Raw genomic sequence first — 21,445 nt, 5'->3', positions numbered from 1 at the left:
AGTGCACAGCTGAAATTTGGTAAAGATGAGAAACATCACCTTCTTAATCAGTAAGCTGAAGAAGTCCTGGGTTACAGTCTGTGAAACTGTGATATATATATATAATATATATATCTTCTTCCAGTTTCCTGGCACATAGTTCCTAAAACCCTTGGAATCTCTTATGTCAAAAGCATCGTTTGGTATGCTAATGAGAAAACTAGTGAGTGGGGCTCTGGGATAGCCTCAGGATGGGAGCTGGTTACCAGAGTAACCAACCTTGTGATTAGAGAATTGGAATTTTCAGTTCTACCTCGGGGGCTGCAGGATAAATTTATCACTAATGGCCAATGATTTAATCATTGGCCTACATAATGAAGTCTCCATAAAAAAAAAGAGAGAGAATTTGCAGTTGACTGAACACATGGAGAGTGGCAAGCCTGGGGAGGGCATGGAAGCTTCATGCCTCTTCCTCCATATGTTGCTCTATGCATCTCTTCCATCGGGCTGTTCCTGAGTTGTAGCCTTTTATAATAAATTAGAGATAGTAAGTAAAACACTTTCCTGAGTTCTGTGAGCCACTCTAGCAAATTATTGAACCCAAGAAGGGAGTTGCGAGACTTTCAATAGAAGCACAGGTTAACAACCTAGACTTTCAGTTGACGTCTGAAGTAGGAGGCAGTCTTGTGAGACTGAGCCCTTAACCTGTGAGATCTGTGCTAACTTCAGTTAGTGATAGAATTAAATTGAACTGTAGGACAACCAGCTGGTGTTGGAAAATTGCTTGGTGTGGGAAAAAGCCACACATCTGGTATAAAAGTGAAGTATTGAGAGTAGTGAGAAAAGAGAAAGTAGGAGTAAACGGTTTCTTTCTTCCTATTTTTAACATAGTCCAATAACATGATTGTGAGAAAATAATGCAAACACTCCATATCCTAGCTTTCTCACTTCTAAACAGAAGTGTTGCTTTCCTAGCCAATTTGACTTTTGTAAAGACTAATCTTAATTCTTAATAAACTCATAGGGTTGCTTAGAAATAAGCACTATATAAATAAAAGACATTGCACACCTGACATTTTAAAGTATACCTAGGACCTTGAGTATTTCACCACATCGATTAGAGACATTCTATGAATTTGTGCCCATTGTGAACTTGTTATGATCTTGTTACCTCCTCTACACAGACACTTCTATCAACTTTTCTTTTTGTCCTATTAATCGTCCATTGTCTCATTTTTCCTAAAATTGCCTGTGCAGCCTCCTTCCAGAGGCATATTCTATCAAGGTTTTTCTTGTAGCCATGCTGAACACTCAGTTATTTTAAATAATTTAGATACATAATTTTAAATATATTATAGTTTTGCTCAAGAATAAATGAGATTTAAATCTCTTTTTGTTCCCCAAATAAGAGTTCAAAAGCTAGATGGTCTTTTTGAGGCTCACCAACACATAATGGTACTTATTTCTGTCTCACAAAATAAAACTTTGGCATCAGTCTTCTGGACATGCACACAAAGCCACATTTGGTGGATAACCCCTGCATGACAGATAGTGAAAAGGGCATGTTCCTCCCAGCCCAAGGGAGCCCAGGATTATCCTGCCTAATTAGCTACAATGTGTGGATCTCATTAGAAGAACTTGCCAGTGCTATACATAGTAAAGAATGTATTTCTGATAATATTTCAGTTAGGTTTGGACCAAGGCCAGGAGTCTCTCTGGCAGACTAAAACCACTTTACCAACACTTCACTTTTAGCAAGAAGACTCATGATAAGGAAACATAAACAAGACATCTGGGTCACATCCCCCCACTTCCTCTCCCACTCTTCTACTTCTTTTCAAGGGTTTAGAAATGTTCCCCAACAATTAGTCATGCCTTTTCTTCTACCTCAGTCTCTCTCCTGATACTTTTCACTAAGAAAGTTTGCTTCAAGGGCTTTAGAAATTCAGGGTCAATTTTTAGAATTCGTTTTTAAAGATTTGAATACCAGCAAAACTTCATCTGGTTTAACCCTACAAATCCTCCCCTAACATAAAACAGTGTCTTTTTAAAAGAAAATTTTATTTAGAAAATACTTTATTAATGAAATTAAAGCCTGTATAATATAAATAATAGCAATGCTTGATTTAAAAAAGTTTCCAGAAAAATGAATAAAAATCAAGTTTTCTATGTATTATTTTGTTTTGTTCCTTAATATGCTCAAGATTTGGGATTTACCAAAGCTAACAAGAGACAAAGGCACCAAATTTTTAGCCTGGTTTGCAATTCTACTTCAGCCATTATTAAGTGGAGAGCCATGACTCATATGAATAATAGACTCATAAAGAATTAGAACTAGACATTACATAACAAGACATCCTAACAACGCTCTTGCTTTAGGGATGGAGATGTTAAGCATCTTAGAAGCAATCCCGCAAGGGAGAAGCAGGCTCTGGTGCCAGACGCTGCTCCTTTGGGTGTTCACTAGACTTATATGACCATGAGCAAAATGCAGAACCTCCGTAAGCCTCAGCCTCCTCATCAGCAGGATGGACTGATCATCATGCACAACTCATGTGGGTCAGAAGGAATGAACAAGTTAACAAACATAGAACACTCAGCCTGGTACAGAATACAAGCCAAATAAATATTAGATACCACTATTACTATAAGAGTCAGTGTTGAAGGAAGACCCAGAATAAGGGGAAAAAGTCAATAGGTTTTTTTCTGACTATCTTCCTCCAAGAATTGGCTATGAGTGGAGTAATGAGAACATTATTCAAAACATACAGTCCAGAAAAATATGTAGTATAATATTAAAATCTTGATGCAAAACTGAGCTTCACCACATATGAGAGAGATAATAGGCCTAGTGGTTAAAAGCAAGGACTCTTGAGTTAGACAGCCTGGATTCAAATCCCATTTCTCCCAGTTTCTGGCAATGTATCCTTAAGCAAGTTGCCTAACATCTCCATTCTTCATTTATCTCCTCTGTAAAAGGGGATAATCATAGTACCTATTTCATGAGGTGGTTGTGAAAATGAATCAAGTTAATATTTGGAAAGCATCTAGCACAGTGTCTGTACCAGTGGTGTAAATTATTAGCTATTATCATTATATTACAGGGCCATCTTGCACACCACCCAAGATATTTTTGTACTGGAAGCACCCAAAGAAACTTGTGCTACTAATTTTACTTCTAATGCTACCCAGAATCATTGACTCTGATGATGGGATTATACTGAGGTACCAGCATCAGATCCATTGCTCAAATTCTATCCTTAAAAATAATTAGAAGTAGATATTTTTGTACACTGGAATTTTTAAAAAATGCCTAATTCTGACAAGCACTAGATTACTCAAATATAACAGTGTGGAAATAGAATTTGACTCACCCACATCTTTGAAGTCAGTGCTAGTCAACTTCTCTCCTGTCTCTGAGACAATCTTGATAGACTGTACAGCAGAGAGGACTTTCTATTTACTGGAACATGATTACCCTTTTTGGTTTTGTTACTGCAAAATCATATCATTTTTAGAGCTTGAAGGGAGTGATAACCTAACCCAATCATTTTGTAGATGAGGAAACCCAGTTTAGAAAGGTAAAGTAGCTGGTCAACAAGCAGCTGGTGAATAATGAAGACCATGGAGGGTAGTATTTTAAGAACATTTGCCTTCCATCTCTTGTCATCAGAGAGAGTTCCAACTTCACACTATCAATATGATTAACAGGATCCATATTTTATAAATAAGTAGCTTAAATAGTGGCAATATTTCACCCAGTTGAACTTCAAATTACTTCAGATCAAAGTAATGTATCTTTTTGGATATCAGACTCTTACTTAAAAATTTATATACTTTAAAATTCCTGTTACAGAGAACATAAACAGTACATTGAATTTGATCGGCCAGTGAAAAGTTAATCTCAAGGGGTAAATGTTTTATCTTTCAGGGCATTGGAGAACTAAATAACGAGCAATTTACCAAATTCCATCCTGGTCCTGAAATCATCTGTCTATGTCATACGGATTAGTAGCTTACTCTTACTCCTGAAGGGTCACCCTTATAAGGCAGAGGATCTCCTGAAGATAGTCATCACAATACAACACCTATGCATTCACCATGATTCGGATATACCAACCATTGCTTTCTTTTTTTTTTTAACCTAAGGTTCAGAGTTGAGTGGATTACATCTCTTAGTTCATGGTACATCACCATCCAATTTCATAAGATATATGTCATGTTTTATTAACTTTATTGCTTTCCCCTCTTCTCTTCCTAACTCCCACTTCCCACTCACATCTCCCCTCCCTCTGCTCACATCTCCCCTCCACTTAACCACTGCCAGGCATCCACTCTAATGTTTATAAACATAAGTGTATTTAGGTATAGTGATTGTTCATTTTAGGTATCAGCTTGACTGGATTAAGGGATATTCAGACAGGTAGTAAAGCATTATTTCTAGATATGTCTTTGAGGGTTTTCCATAAGAGATTGATATTTGAATCAGTGGACTAAGGAAGATCTATCCATGTCGCTTTAGGCACATCTAGATAATTGATTCTGAATGGTATAAAGATTTTATATATATTTATATATTATATATATATGCTATGTAGATATATAGAAATCTATGCACCATTCATAGATTTCTTTCATCTCAAGTGCCTGCAAGATGAAACATTTATTATATATATGTATATATACCTATGTACCATTCTGAATTAATTATCCAGATGTACATAAAGCAACATGGCTAGATCTTGGAGATATAGATCTATAGATAGACAGATAGATAGATAGATAGATAGATAGATAGATAGATAGATAGACAGACAGACAGACAGACAGACAGAGTATGCATCTGTGTGTGTCGCACAATTAACTATTCCTTTCCACCAGTGATGGACAATTTCTTCCAACTTTCTGCCTTCCCAAATAGAGAACCAATAAATATACTAATACATGTTCCTTATAGTCTTGTGTCAGAGTGGCTCTAGGGTGTAAACCCAGCAGTGGGAATACTGGGTGTCCATGTATATGACCTGGTTTCTCTAAGGGCTGCCAGATTACTCCCCACAATTGCTGTTCTAGGTCAGACTTCCACTAACAGTACAAGAGAGTTTTCCAACTTCCTCACCAATAGTTGGTATTATCTGACTTTCTGATGTTCATCTAATGGGTGTTAGAGTATTATTGGTCCTATTCTAGTTCACCAGTTCTCTGAAATGTTTGAGCCTCCTCCCTTTTATTCAGGAAGATTTCTAGATTCTATGCATGCTTTGCCCAGGCCCTGGGCAACTAGAAATGTTATCTTAGAACCATCTACGTAGATTCTTCCCTCAAAAACTGCTCTAATGTTTCCATTTAGTGTAGAGTCATGTGGCCTTATAGGCTTTCATTCTCCATTTCAGAAGACAGGGAATTCCAAGTTCTCCTAAAACCTTTCTGGATGTTTCTACTTACCCTATGGGAATTTTCATCACAATGCATGGAGTCAGTACACTAGTCCTGAGTTCTTGCCCTTCTCCCTCCCTCCCTCTCTTCTTTCCTTCCTCCCATTTTCTCCTTCCCCTTTGCCACCTAAAATGTGAAGTTTTTTCAACTTCTCTCTTTTGATTGACAAGACCTATCTCCCGTCTTTATCCTTCCCCTCTGTTAGGTGGCATTCTTCCATTTTTCCCTAGGGCAACAAAAGAAAAGGTGGGAGGTTAGGGGCAGACTGAATTACAAGGGGAAAGTATACTGGAAAATACTGTTTGCATGTACTTAACATTCAATATTGTATTAGTTTGTTCTCACACTGCTATAAAGAAATACCTGTGACTAGGTAATTTATAAAGAAAAGAGGTTTAATTGGCTCACAGTTCTGTAGGCTATAAAGGAAGCATAGCACCTTCTGCTTCTGGGGAGACCTCAGGAAACTTACAATCATGGTAGAAAGTGAAGAGGAAGCAGGCACATCTTACACGGCCCAAGCAAGAGCAAGAGAGAGCAAAAGGGGAGGTGCTGCACACTTTTAAACAACCAGATCTCATGAGAACTCACTATCATGAGGACAGCACCAGGAGATGGTGCTAAACCATTCATGAGGGACCACCCCATGATCCAATCACCTTCCACATGCCCCATCTCCAACACTGGGGATTACATGTCAACATGAGATTTGGTGGGGACATAGATTGAAATCATATCATATATGAATAACACTTTAACCTTTCCAAAGCACGTTTACGTACCATTTGACTCTTTCAAAAACCTATATAGAGAAGTTATTACCATTTCTAGACAAAAGAAAAATGAAAGACTTTTGTGCAATATTAAGATAGCCCACAGATAACCTATTTTAGAAGAATTTATATGTCTTTTACAAGTTTCCTCACAAGGATATCAGGAAGCCTTTTTAGAACAGCAAAATCTCCCCATTTTCTCCTTTGTAGATTTGGTCATCTGAGCTTAAAGGAGATTCTGGCAGAAAAATGAAGACTATTTTGTCTCTGCTTTGAAGCAGCAACTTGAGGGTGCTCTTAAGCATTTGCAAAAACCTGAGTTCTTATTCCATCACGGGCAATACTCTTTAAACTATAATTATTACACTAATATTAGCAACCAAACAGTTAGCTATTCATTTTTCAGTCTACATTGTGCTTATTAAATTATACCTTACTTTGATACAGATTGTGGATTTGATTAATTATGTAGTGCAATCATTTTAAATGTTTAATTCTCTGGATGTAGACATATACACACAGTTTAATCAAGTAACTGTGCCTATTTCTCAGTAATTCAAACTTCACATTTTTGCTTTCTTAAAATCTGAAAAGTAGCATACTTTTTCTACCTATTTCTATAACCAAAAAAAAAAAAAGTTAAATTCACTTAGAAAACACTTTTCTCTTTCCCAAGTGAGCATTTTCTGCTAGATGGTCAACAAAGATCATCTCTGATTGAAGAGAGGTGACTTGGGTTAGTGAAAAGAGACAGATCTTGTTATGAACCCTGTCTCTGTACAACCTACCAGCTGTGTGGCCTTTAGGCAAGCTATTTGATATAGTTTGGCTGTGTCCCCACCCAAATCTCATCTTAAATTGTAGCCCCCATAATTCCCACATGTTGTGGGAGGGACCAGGTGGGAGGTAACCTCATGGGGGCAGATCTTTCCTGTGCTGTTCTCATGAGAGTGAATAAGTCTCATGAGATCTGATGGTTTTATAAAGGGAAGTTACCCTACACAAGCTCTCTTGCCTACCACCATGTAAGACGTGGCTTTGTTCCTCCTTTACTTTCTACCATGATTGTGAGGTCTCCCCAGCCATGTGAAACTGAGTCCATTAAACCTCTTTTTCTTTATAAATTACTCAGTCTTGGGTATGTCTTTATTAGCAGCATGAGAACGAACTAATACACTATTTTATTCCCAACCTCAGTTTTCACTCTATAATATGGGAATAATACCTATGCTCAAGGCCTAACGTGAGGAATAAATAAAGTTATGTATACATACAATGCCTGGCATCCAGAAAGCACTAAAAATGCTAGTTTTCTTTTTTATTTTTCTCTTAGAAAAATAAACAGATTTATGATAGGCATTACTAGTTGTACACCAGAAAATCTACAGTAAAAACACTGCAGAGATAGAAATACTTCACCTTTGGACTGAATGACAGAATCAGGCATTTGCATGCCTTGTTGTCCAAGCATGTGGCTTAGTTTTGCCCTTTGCACACAATAGGAATCTCACATGCTGGATAAAAATGCATTACTAAACAAATGTACACTCTACGTAAGCCTAAACATAAGTGATTAATACACAGCAAATGTCGTTCAGATGAATTGTTTCAATCAAATAAAAATATATCTGGAGCAAAGCCTCATTCCTCTTTATGCTCTGGGTGTTTCTTGCCTACACAAAATACCTTTTGAAGTCAAAGAGGGTGCCTCATATGGATGTCTTATAGGATGGGATACCTAAGGAGTGAAGAATTATGAGATTAAATACTAGACCTGTGTGTGTTTTGTTTTGTTTTAAGGAATTAGCAGGTATTCCACGCAAACATTGTTTCTTACAGGGCTGAGAACTGGGTTTTATAGTTACCCCAAAGAGCAAAACCCAAAGACTTCACATAAGTATTATGCAATGCCCCTTTATCTGCAGGTGGTCTTCCTCAATGTGACCTTACTTTATTCAAGCATATTAAACTGTTTTAGAATTGCTTTTGTCCATAACTTATATATCCTCTCAGAAAAAAAAATCCTACATTGAGTAGACAAAAAATAGCATCTCACTTTCATTCCAAGAAAATAGGAGTAGACAAATCCAGGTTAGTAATTAACAAAAATAAAAGCTTCCCTCAATAGCTGTTCACACCCCTGCCCTGTTCTAGAGAGCACAGGCAGAACAGGCCCAAGAGGAAAGATAAAACAGCTTAAGCTGGATTTAAAATAGTGTGCAGCAATGTTTAAGGCTTTTTCTCTCTCCAGCCAGAGAGCAGTTGGCAGGAAAGGGAAACAAACCCAACATACATAGTCAAGCACAAATGTATTTATTGAAGGTCCTCAGAACATTCCACTATGCCCCTGGGAAGCCCTACTAAAGCATGATGAGCCATAAAGCCTATGCTCAGAACACTACTAGTTTTCCCAACTGGGCTCCATCTTTTCAGCTTCTCAGCTCTGGGTAGGTGGGTGAGCAGCTTACTACAAATCTGCCTTGAATTACCTATAGATTTGTAACCAAATCCAGCCTGGGCTATACCATAGCTACATGACAACATATTAGGTTACACCTAATGAACGGGGCTTCCCTTTTATATACGATCCAAGTGTTTGTCAATTTAGGTCCAGGAGATTGCTGAGTGTAAAACAAAATGTAGTGAGTGGGCAGAAAACAACGGTCAGAATCCAAAATGAATATTAGGACAGGGTGGCTGAGGTGACTGGAAGATATACATCAGTAGAATAAAGGAGTGATATGGATGAGAAAGAAGAGATGAAAGGATATTGTCATAGTGATTATATCTGAAAGAAAATCTTTTAAATAAGAGTTTTCAAATGTTACTTTCAAGGCCAAAAAGAATGAAAATTATCCCAATAGCTATCATTTATCAGTGCCATGTGCCAGGTGCTTTTCTAAGATGTATTACATATATTAATGTACTTTGTCCCCACAACAACCCTGTGAAAGGAAAATCATTATTATCATACCACTTCTACAGATGAGGAAACTGAGGCACAGAGAAGTGAAGGGCACACAGCTAGTAAATAGCAGAACCAGCTAAAGACACAGTTAGTTGTGCCCAGAGCCCACTTTCTTGAAGACTTCACACACTGCCTTTCAATAAGCAAAGCTAGGGACCTACAATTCTTGGCTTAGCCCATGTATTAATAACACATGCCTGTGTCTGAGTCTCTTAGTTACACAAGGAAGCAAGGACCCCAAGGTCGCATGGTGGTCCTCCCTAAACTCCCAGCTTCTGAACATCACCCCATCACCACACACAGGAGGAAACAAGCTCTCTTTCAGGCCAAGGTGGGTATAAGGTATGGCTGATGAAAAGGTCCTATTTGTTCCTTTCTGTTTGACCTATTATTAACCTTCCATAAAGCTTCCTAGTAAAAGAAAAGCTTCCTTAATGAGAAATTCCCCATGAGGGCAAACCTGTCATTCTCTCAGGCCAGATTGTCATGGAAACTTTTATGAAGAAGAGCCCAACACTCAGGTCTTCAGGCAGCAAAAGAATCCACGCAGTTGTCCCATTGTAAAATTATACCAATTTATTCATTGCAACAAGTGAGGCAATGGCATGAGTTTCTTTTACTGATGAACAGAATTAAAACATAATGAGAGGAACACAGTCAGAGTTTAATTTGTCCAACCTCACACCACTCAGCTAGCCCACATCCTGCAGTCTTCCAACAGCCCAAACAATGCATTTGAAAAATAGGAATCATTGGACCAGAATTATAAAATAATTTTGAGTTGGAAAAAAATGCATTACTCTTTAAAATAATACTCAGGCATCTTAGTAAAAATAATAATAGTCTTATATTCTAAAACAGAGTCAGCAAACTATAGCACTTGCACCAAATCTGGCTTACAACTCAAAGCTAAACATGATTTTTGCATTTTCATATGGTTTTAAAAAACAATCAAAGGAAGAATGGGATATTAAGACATGTTAAAATTCTACGAAATGTAATACATAATGCATGTAATACATAATGTTTTATTCAAACATAGACACACTCATTCATTTACTTATTGTCTCTGGCTGCTTGCATGCTACAAAGGCTCATAGTCTAAAATATTTGCTATCTGGCTCTTTATAGAAAAAGTTTGTGGACCCCTTTCTAAAGTGATAAATGATAAATATATTGGCCTGACAAATTTCTCACTGATGAATTGTGGAACTGTAGTTTTTAATTATTAGAAAACAGTGAAGCATTTTGTGACATCTCAGTAATTAATTTCTAAAAAACCAATTCTAAATAGACACTGCAGCTTATTACTCATTCTAATGATAAGTTGCAAGTCCTTAATTGTTCCAAGGGGTGTGTTTTCTCTTACACTAAAATGATGTACAACTGATACAAACCAGGAAATTTCTTCAAACACCTGAGTGAAACAAAGCAGAAAACATCCCATGCACATGCATATTCACTTGGCAGGAACATTTTGCTGCTTAGCTTGAAACCAAAACAATGAAAGCCAGTAAAGACAGAGCACGTGGACTTCTGTTCCTGCCTCTTGCTTATTCCAGAATCCTTAATCCACAGAAATTTTTTGTGTAGCTTTTCATTAAGCATTTCAAAAGGAAAACAGGGGAATGGACTTCTTTTGAAAATGTATGGTTTGTTGTTGTTTATGACTACCCTTTGACAGTGGCTAAGTCATGTATTTATATTTCTCTTTTAAAAAAGGAATATATCACAGGATTTTACTGTCTTTCTGACCTTTTATATTCTTGTGCTCAATACATACTTGTAATGTCCTGCAGTCTGCAGATCCACTCTGATTCTCATCCATGCTGCTCCCAAAACACATGCCTCTAGAATTCTTCCAAATCTGGCATCATCATTTACTTCGAAAGTTGCTCCCTAAGCAAAGGCTGGAAAAACACAAAACGGACTCACCAATTATTATTATTCAGGCAACTCCTAGGACTTTATAAATGTGCTGTAATAAATTAACTTTGTTATCTCCCTGAGTTACATAGAAGTTTTAGTTGTATTTAAATGCTAAACTAAGCCCCACATTCTTCATGGGAGGTACTGGCAAGAAAGAAGTCCTCCACTGAGGGCCTGGGAATATGTGGTGCAGTCTCAGGTCCTCTCTGTACACACTCTATAAACTGTGGAAAAATATGGAAACGTTGCCATAGTTTGAACATGTATGAACAAAATATGAATTAGGGACCTTGGATAATATGTTCTACTCTTATGTCAAATTCACATTGTTCAAGTATGCTCTACAGTTTTGCAGAATTCTATGGAGACATCTTTCTTGTGATCTTAATCCGAAAATTTATGACTCATAGATCCCAAAGACTCCTTTAGACAAGTTTGGGAAGCTGCTGAATCTCAATCAACATCTTTAAAAGCTGTTCTAAAACATAGTTATGAGGAAATGCAATATATTTTTCCCAAACAAAATAAAAAATTTTTGTCTCTCCCATTCAACCACTTCAAGAGATATTTACTTTGGTCCAGAAATATATTAGTTAATTTTTATAAGCAGTTTTTAAAAGACATAGGCCTGTAAGAAAATTTATTTAGCCAACAAAAATTTTTCCTGGTTCTACTTAAGGTACTAATGCCACTGTTTGCCTTTGCTAGTCGTTACCAGCTCTATCTGAGTCAAAGAAGAGAAATATCTCTCTACCACAAATCCCAAAAGGAATAAAAAGTGGGGAGAGGCAGAATATATTTAATTAGGCCTAGGCCTGTTGCCTGATTTTCATTAGGCCCCTGCCTGACTCTGATTTGGCCCACTATAAGTCCTTTTAGGCCACTGGGCATGAAGGCCAGTGCTTATTTTCATGGCTGTTTTAATTCATCAAGAAAATCCTTTGAAAGATGAAAGACACTCCACATTTTTTCACCTGTTGTTCTTGCTTATGTGCCTGTCACTTCACTCGCCAAACTCACTTCAAGCCAAACCAAATGCTTTCCAAACCTCTACAGTATGCCTTTGAAGATCTTAAGTATTTTCTTATGCTGACCAGTATAGCTTCCAAATAAGGAATAAAAAAATAACGTAGTTCTTAAGTTATTTTTTAAAAAAATACCAGAAATGTAAAAACACATTCCAGTATGTGGATAAAAGCAAAATTCCACTTCCCCAAGTTTAGAAGTCTTGAGCCAAATACACCTGATGTTCATTACCACACCCACAGCACATTGCTAATGTATGACAAAGTTCCAGCAAAGACCATATGCTGTTTTTATTATTACCACTTCACAAGTTTTCCCAGGCTGACTAGAAAAAGTATTCTACAAGACCAGCCCACTGAGTGGGCTCATCTTACTACACTGATGAAATTTAGTCTGTTATTTACCTGATTAGCAATAAATATCTCTATTTCCAACAACACAGCAATTAGGGCCCTAATCTGTCACCACTACCTTCAAGTTTTGGCTTTCATCAAAAGAAAAGGAATTTGCCAAGAAGGAATAACACAGCTCTACCTTCAAGCTAAAAATAGTTCTGTTTCTAGACAATATACACTTTCACACGGCTCCAGCAAACCTTGCTTCAAGCAGCCTACAAAGGATATATCAGGAGAAGTACACAATAGTCCCTAGTTTTAGGTACTGGTTTAGCCAAAAGATGCAAACAGGCAAAAGCTGATACAGAAAAGCCAACCCAGGTGATATAAGAGGAAATGAAATCTCTAATCCATTGATACTTTTTGAGGGGATCAAAAATAGATAAAACAAAACCACTGGACATAGTCAATATATCTAAATTTCCAGAAACTTTTTATAAGCCTCTCTACCAAAGGCTTTATTAAAAAGTTGTTATGAAGGTTACATTACATATTTATTCTTAGGCAGAAAACCAACTAAAAAACAAAGAACAAAGTAGAGGCAATTCCCTAGGTGGATCTTAATTAGCATCGCCATAGACTATCTAAAAGATGACAATGATGATTGTCATTACCATTATAATTACTTATTAAAATTATTTCATGTCCTATATGCTATACCAAGAACTTTATGTACATAATCATTAGGTAGGTAATATTATCTCTAGTTTACAGAAGAATCTGAGGTTCTGAGATGTTAGGTAACTTGTCCAAAGACACACTGTTAGCAAGTGATGCCAAACTGAGGGTAATCAATTAAACTAATTCACCAGTAAATTCATTTTTCTGAAGTTTTCACAATGACGAAGTCATTTATTTATTTGGGTCTCACTCTGTCATCCAGGCTGGAGTGCATTGGCACAGTCACGGCTCATTGCAGCCTCGACCTCCCAGGCTCAAGCAATCCTCCCACCTCAGCGTCCTAGTAGCTGGGACAACAGGTGCACACCACCACCATGCCTGGCAAATTTTTTATTTTTTTTTGTAGAAATGATGTCTCCCTGTATTGCCCAAGCTGGTCACAAACTCCTGGACTCAAGCAATCCTCTTTCCTCAGCCTCCCAAAGTGCTTGGATTACAGGAGTAAGCCACCATACCTGGCTGACACAGTCATTTAGATATCTGTTAATGTTTTTTTTTTAAATCACATGAATTTATTTCTGTAAGGCATAGCAAATAAGAAAGAAGTAATGGTTCCCTTACCTCAAGGGGACTAGAAATTTGTCAGGGATCAGTTCAATTCTTGCTCACTCTTGATGTGTATCAAATGTGAGAAAAGTTAATTCATTCAATGGATATCTAGTATAAGTACCTACTATGGACCAGGCAGTATATGTCTATCCTAAACTTGATTGTGGAAAAGAAATGAAAGGATTTGTCCATATCTACCAGAATGTTCCATCTGCAGCTCGAGTTTACCCAGTTCTCATCAGCCTATGGGAACAAATAAGGTTGCATTAATCAGCTAACCCAGATTTCATGGCTTTCCCTGGGATGCAGCCATCGATCAAGTACTGTCCAAGTAGCTCTGGTAAATCCCTGGGTGCATCTCACCTGTGATAATGAACAAGCCTTGTCAGATACCATGTGGCTTCCAATTCCTCTTGCCCTTTTCCAGCCCTCTCCATGGTCATTGTTGGAACTGGAAGATAAGCCCTTTCTCTTTAGATTGTATTACATTCTGTTAGAGAGATCTCCAAGTAATCTTACTGGTACTTCCAGTGTCCAACAGTTTTAGCAAAACAACTCATTTAGTATTCATTTACAGCTTTACCCTCAACTCTCTGAAAGACTGAGACATGATCTAAATGGAGGCCAGAAATGGAGACAAATCTGAGTCATAGACATCACACCATTCTCAGAATAGCCCCCCTCCTCTGATTAACAAGGCTTGTTACTGGATCAAGCTGTCACCCCTAACTTCCTCACCCCTTATAATAATTATCTCCCAGGATGATCTCAAATCCTTTTACAAACAGACTTCTGACAAGCTCTGCCCACCAGTAATTATAACATGTTCAGAACATGGCTGAACGTCAGTGGGAGCCACTGTGTAGGTTTATTGCCATGTTCAAACACCCACTCCCCAACACATACACCCTTTACTAAGAAACAAACACTTTGAGGGTAAAAGGGGGTGCTAAAGATGAAATTAAATTATCCTTGCATTCTGATATGGCTTATTTGGGAGCTTTGATGGGCAGTCAGGATAGAGCATACTTTCTGGGTAGGTAGACCACCAAGAGACAATGATCAGGGTCAATACAAGAACAGCCTGTGTAGAATTACAAGGATAAATTAAGTTCAGGCAGATTGGCTCTAAATGGAGTTTTAGTGGATGAACAGGAATTATCCACAAAAAGCACAAAGCATTACAGATCTATTTTTATGGCCACTAACAGAGTATAACTTTAGGCAGTGCAAGTCCAACTTCCTCATATCTGAAAACAACAGTCTTCTGACACAGACAGTTGGTGCCTCACCCATATTCCCTGACCCACTCCTATAGCGTTGGTTGCCTATTGCTTTGGCAGACAGTTCACTTCACAAACCAATGAGTTCCTACCTCAGATTTGTGTCTCTTTGACTCTGGACTTCCTCTGCCTGAAGAGCATGTGCTGCCCATATCCAGGTAGGCCATAAATAGTGCAGAGTTAATTTCTCCAGACACAAACTTCAACCCATAAAAGATGGAAAATGGCAAATAAATGTCCCAGCTTCCTTACCACTTGTAGCAACTACAGTTTCTTAGAGGGTCTCCAGCAGGATTGAGTCCCAGGTACCCATGGTGGTAACCACTACTGAATGCACTCTCTGTTGACTTTTCACATGTTTCCATCCCATAATCCTACTCCTTCATGGTGCTTCCAGGGACCCCTTCAAAAATAAACTACTTGCACCCAAATCCTTATTTCAGGATCCGATTCAGAGAGAATCCAGACTAAGACATCTTTTTTTCTATAAGAATTCTCTCAAATATGAATTAACCCACTGTGCTTCTCCACAATAAAACAAAGAGTTTTAAGGAAAGGAAAACTAATTTCAGAAGCTTGAGAACCTTACCTGTACCCAACTTCATCATCTAAAAAGTGACTTAAGTTAAACGCTAAAAGAAACACAAAAGCTTCCAGGCAGGGTCCCATTGCAGAGAAGAAAGCTTGAGTTCGTCAGGACAGGTAAAGGGAGAGAAAGAGGAACCTCTTTTTCTCAATTTTATCCTCACTTTCAATGCAATGCAAACAAAAGACACAAAATAAAGGTCACCTCTGAGAAGAGCATTACAAACAAATCTGAGAACATAATTCGACTTTTCAAAATCAAACTATAGGGCAGGGCCAAGATGGCCAACTAGAAGCTGTGGCGATACAAGTTTCCCATCAAAAAGAACCAAACAGCATGTGAATCCTGTATAGCAATTGAGGTATCCAGGTTCTGTCATCAGGACTGACTAGGCAGCTGGCGTGACCCACGGAGAGGAAGGAAGAGCAGTGTGGTGCAGCAGCCCACCTTAGAGCCACACGGGGAAGGGGAACCCCCATCCCCAGCCAAAGAAGGCAGTGAGTGAGTATGCTACCCAGCCTGGGAAACTATGCTTTTTCCATGGAACCGGGCAACCCACATGTTGGAAGATCCCACTCGTAAGCCCATCATCAGGGCCTTGGGTCCCAATCATGGAGTCATGCAGATTCTCAACACCCACTTGGCTGGAATCTGGCTAAGCCTGGCAAGTTCCTGGAGGGAGAGGCAGCCATCACCACAGCTGCAGCTGTCTGTTGTCTAAGCTGCCTGAGCTCCTTGGGGGAAGCATGGCAGCCATCACTGCAGCTGCTAGCCACCTAACACACTAAGCTCCAGAGGGGGTAAGGGCAGCACCCATCACTATAGCTCCAGGCTGTGTTTTCCCCTGCTGGAGCCAGGGAGGCTGGATAGCTTGGTCCCAAGAGGTATTACCCAAAGCCCAGCACACCATCTGTGGCAGTCCACAGCCAGACTTCCTCTTCAGTATGGACCCTGACCCATCCCTCCTGACTGGGTGGGGCCTCCATGCAGGAACTCCAGCCAGGGGCTCAGGGGTAGAACTCTGATCTCCCTGGGCCTGAGCCCCTATGGGGAGGGTGGCCATAGTCTCCATGGACCAACAGACTTAGTCTTTCCTCCTACTAGCTGTGGAGAATCTGGGTGTCCAGATGCATGGGTTTCCCCCCAGAGCAGCACACTCCCTCCACCAAAGGACAGCCAAAGTACTTCATTAAATGGGTCCTGCTTCCCATGCCAACTGGGTGAGACCCCCCCAAAAGAAGTTGTCAGATGCCCTATGCAGAAGCATTTCTACTGGCATCACGTGGGTGCCACTCAAGGTCAGAGATCCCAGAGGAAACAGCAGACATCCATCTTTGCTGTTCTCCAATCTCCTCCAGTGAATTTCTAGGCATGGGAGCAGATTAATAGGGCCTGAAGTAACCCCTAGCAAACCACAATAGCCCTACAGAAGAGGGACCTAACTATAGAAAGAAAAACAAAAAAGCAGAAAGCAAGACAATAGCATCAACAAAAAAAGTCCCTATAAAAATCTCATCCAAGGGTCAGCAGCCTCAAAGATTGAAACTAGAAAAACTCATGATGATGAAAAAGAATAAAAAAAAAAACCCACCACTGAAAAACCCAAAGGCCAGAGTGACTCTTCTCCTCCAAATGATTATGACAACTTTCCAGTAAGGGCAAAGAACTGGACAGAGGATGAGATGGACAAATTGACAGAAGTAGGCTACAGAAGGTGGGAAATAACAAACTTCACTGAGCTAAAGGAGCATGTTCTAAGCCAATGCAAAGAAGCTAAGAACCATGATAAAAGGTTACATGAGCTACTAACTAGAAAAACCAGTTTAGAAAGGAACACAAATGACTTAATGGAACTAAAAAACACAGCATGAGAACTTCATGAAGCACACACAAGATAGCTGAATCAATCAAGAAGAAGACAGAATATCAGAGATTGAAGATTATCTTGCTAAAATAAGGCAGGCAGACAAGATTAGATAAAAAAGAACGAAAAGGAATGAACAAAACCTCCGAGAACTATGGGACTATGTAAAAAGACTGAACCTATGACTGATTGGAGTACCTGAAAGAGATGGGGAGAATGGAAGCAAATTGGAAAACACACTTAAGAATATTATCCAGGAGAACTTCTCCAACATAGCAAGACAGGCCAACATTCAAATTTAGGAAATACAGAGAACCCTACTAAGATACTCTATGAGAAGATCAACCCTAAGACACATAATCATCAGATTCTCCAAGTTGAGGTGAAGGAAAAAATGTTAAGAGCAGCTAGAGAAAAAGGCCAGGTCACCTGCCAAGGGAAGCCCATCAGACTAACAGCAGATCTCTCAGCAGAAGCCCTACAAGCTAGAAGAGATTTGGGGCCAATATACAAGATTCCTAAAGAAAAGAATTTTCAACCCAGAATATCATATCCAGCCAAACTAAGCTTCATAAGTGAAGGAGAAATAAAATCCTTTTCAGACAAGCAAATGCTGAGGGAATTCGTCACCACCAGGCCTGCCTTGCAAGGGCTCCTGAAGGAAGCACTAAATATGGAAAGCAAAAACCAGTACCAATCCCTGCAAAAACACACCAAAATCTAAAGGCCAATGACACTATGAAGAAACTGCATCAACTACTGTGCAAAATAAACAGCTAGCATTATGATGACAGGATCAAATTCACAAGTAACAATATTAACTTTAAATCTAAATGGGCTAAATGCCCCAATTAACAGACACAGAATGGGGGTGGAGCCAAGATGGCCGAATAGGAACAGCTCCGGTCTACAGCTCCCAGCCTGAGTGACACAGAAGACGGGTGATTTCTGCATTTCTGTTTGAGGTACCAGTTTCAGCTCACTAGGGAGTGCCAAACAGTGGGTGCAGGACAGTAGGTGAAGCGCAGTGTGCACGAGCCGAAGAAGGGCAAGGCATTGCCTCACTCGGGAAGCGCAAGGGGTCAGGGAGTTCTCTTTCCTAGTCAAAGAAAGGGGTAACAGACGGCACCTGGAAAATTGGGTCAGTCCCACCCTAATACTGTGCTTTTCCAACGGGCCTGGAAAACGGCACACTAGGAGATTGTGTCCTGCACCTGGCTCAGAGGGTCCTATGCCCATGGAGTCTCGCTGATTGCTAGCACAGTAGTCTGAGATCAAGCTGCAAGGGGGCAGTGAGGCTGGGGGAGGGGCACCCGCCATTGCCCAGGCTTGCTTAGGTAAACAAAGCAGCCAGGAAGCTCGAACTGGGTGGAGTCCACCACAGCTCAAGGAGGCCTGCCTGCCTCTGTAGGCTCCACCTCTGGGGGCAGAGCACAGACAAACAAAAAGTCAGCAGGAACCTCCACAGACTTAAATGTCCCTGTCTGACTGACAGCTTTGAAGAGAGTAGTGGTTCTCCCAGCACGCAGCTGGAGATCTGAGAAGGGACAGACTGCCTCCTAAAGTGGGTCCCTCACCCCTGAGCAGCCTAACTGGGAGGCATCCCCCAGTAGGGACAGATTGACACCTCACTTGGCCGGGTACTCCTCTGAGACAAAACTTCCAGAGGAACTATCAGACAGCTGAATTTGTGGTCTCATGAAAATCCGCTGTTCTGCAGCCAACGCTGCTGACACCCAGCCAAACAGGGTCTGGAGTGGACCTCTAGTAAACTCCAACAGACCTGCAGCTGAGGGTCCTGTCTGGCAGAAGGAAAACTAACAAACAGAAAGGACATCCACACCAAAAACCCATCTGTACATCACCATCGTCAAAGACCAAAAGAAGATAAAACCACAAAGATGGGGAAAAAACAGAGCAGAAAAACTGGAAACTCTAAAAAGCAGAGCACCTCTCCTCCTCCAAAGGAACGCAGTTCCTCACCAGCAACTGAACAAAGCTGGACGGAGGACGACTTTGACGAGTTGAGAGAAGAAGGCTTCAGACGATCAAACTACTCCAAGCTATGGGAGGAAATTCAAAACAATAGCAAAGAAGTTAAAAACTTTGAAAAAAAATTAGAAGAATGGATAACTAGAATAACCAATGGAGAGAAGGGCTTAAAGATGCTGATGGAGCTGGAAGCCAAGTTTCGAGAACTACGCGAAGACTGCAGAAGCCTCGGTAGCAGGTGCAATCAACTGGAAGAAAGGGTATCGCTGATGGAAGATGAAATGAATGAAATGAAGCAAGAAGGGAAGTTTAGAGAAAAAAGAATAAAAAGAAATGAACAAACCCTCCAAGAAATTAGGGACTATGTGAAAAGACCAAACCTATGTCTGATTGGTGTACCTGAAAATGACGGGGAGAATGGAACCAAGTTGGAAAACACTCTGCAAGATATTATCCAGGAAAACTTCCCCAACCTAGCAAGGCAGGCCAACATTGAGATTCAGGAAATACAGAGAACGCCACAAAGATACTCCTCCAGAAGAGAAACTCCAAGACACAAAATTGTCAGATTCACCAAACTTGAAATGAAGGAAAAAATGTTAAGGGCAGCCAGAGAGAAAGGTCGGGTTACCCACAAAGGGAAGCCCATCAGACTAACAGCTGATCTCTCGGCAGAAACTCTACAAGCCAGAAGAGAGTGGGGGCCGATATTCAACATTCTTAAAGAAAAGAATTTTCAACCCAGAATTTCATATCCAGCCAAACTAAGCTTCATAAGTGAAGGAGAAATAAAATACTTTACAGACAAGCAAACGCTGAGTGATTTTGTCACCACCAGGCCTGCCCTAAAAGAGCTCCTGAAGGAAGCACTAAACATGGAAAGGAACAACCAATACCAGCCCCTGCAAAAACATGCCAAATTGTAAAGACCGCCGAGGATAGGAAGAAACTGCATCAACTAACGAGCAAAATAACCAACTAACATCATAATGACAGGATCAGATTCACACATAAAAATATTAACTTTAAATGTAAATGGGCTAAATGCTCCAATGAAAAGACACAGACTGGCAAACTGGATAAGGAGTCAGGACCCATCAGTGTGCTGTATTCAGGAAACACATCTCATGTGCAGAGACACACATAGACTCAAAATAAAGGGATGGAGGAAGATCTATCAAGCAAATGGAAAACAAAAAAGGTAGGGGTTGCAATCCTAGTTTCTGATAAAATAGACTTTAAACCAACAAAGATCAAAAGAGACAAAGAAGGCCATTACATAATCGTAAAGGGATCAATTCAACAAGAAGAGCTAACTATCCTAAATATATATGCACACAACACAGGAGCACCCAGATTCATAAAGCAAGTCCTGAGTGACCTACAAAGGGACTTAAACTCCCACACAATAATAATGGGAGATTTTAACACCCCACTGTCAACATTAGACAGATCAATGAGACAGAAAGTTCACAAGGATATCCAGGAATTGAACTCAGCTCTGCACAAAGTGGACCTAATAGACATCTATAGAACTCTCCACCCCAAATCAACAGAATATACATTTTTTTCAGCACCACACCACACCTATTCCAAAATTGACCACACAGTTGGAAGTAAAGCTCTCCTCAGCAAATGGAAAAGAACAGAAATTATAACAAACTGTCTCTCAGACCACAGTGCAATCAAACTAGAACTCAGGATTAAGAAACTCACTCAAAACCGCTCACCTACATGGAAACTGAACAACCTGCTCCTGAATGACTATTGGGTACATAATGAAATGAAGGCAGAAATAAAGATGTTCTTTGAAACCAACGAGAACAAAGATACAACATACCAGAATCTCTGGGACACATTCAAAGCAGTGTGTAGAGGGAAATTTATAGCACTAAATGCCCACAAGAGAAAGCAGGAAAGATCCAAAATTGACACCCTAACATCACAATTAAAAGAACAAGAAAAGCAAGAGCAAACACATTAA

General features: G+C 39.7%; 1 protein-coding gene across 8 annotated transcripts in view; it reads right to left on the bottom strand.

Moving 5' to 3' along the window:
• The window catches only part of MTERF1 (mitochondrial transcription termination factor 1), a 494,830-nt gene that overhangs the window by 312,156 nt on the left and 161,229 nt on the right, over positions 1-21,445 (bottom strand). For 7 of the 8 annotated variants that reach the window (XR_010120073.1, XR_010120074.1, XR_010120075.1 and 4 more), the window contains one exon: positions 10,940-11,066. The gene's annotated coding sequence lies outside the window, so the exon portion shown is untranslated. Of the gene's footprint in view, positions 1-9,717; positions 11,067-21,445 lie in introns of those variants that run through there. The other variant, XR_010120078.1, reaches the window with a different exon arrangement.

The sequence above is a fragment of the Symphalangus syndactylus genome, chromosome 3 (genome assembly GCF_028878055.3).
Source record: "Symphalangus syndactylus isolate Jambi chromosome 3, NHGRI_mSymSyn1-v2.1_pri, whole genome shotgun sequence".
Taxonomy (NCBI): domain Eukaryota; kingdom Metazoa; phylum Chordata; class Mammalia; order Primates; family Hylobatidae; genus Symphalangus; species Symphalangus syndactylus.
Note: the sequence above shows the minus strand (reverse complement) of the source record. Positions and strands in the feature narration are given on the sequence as shown.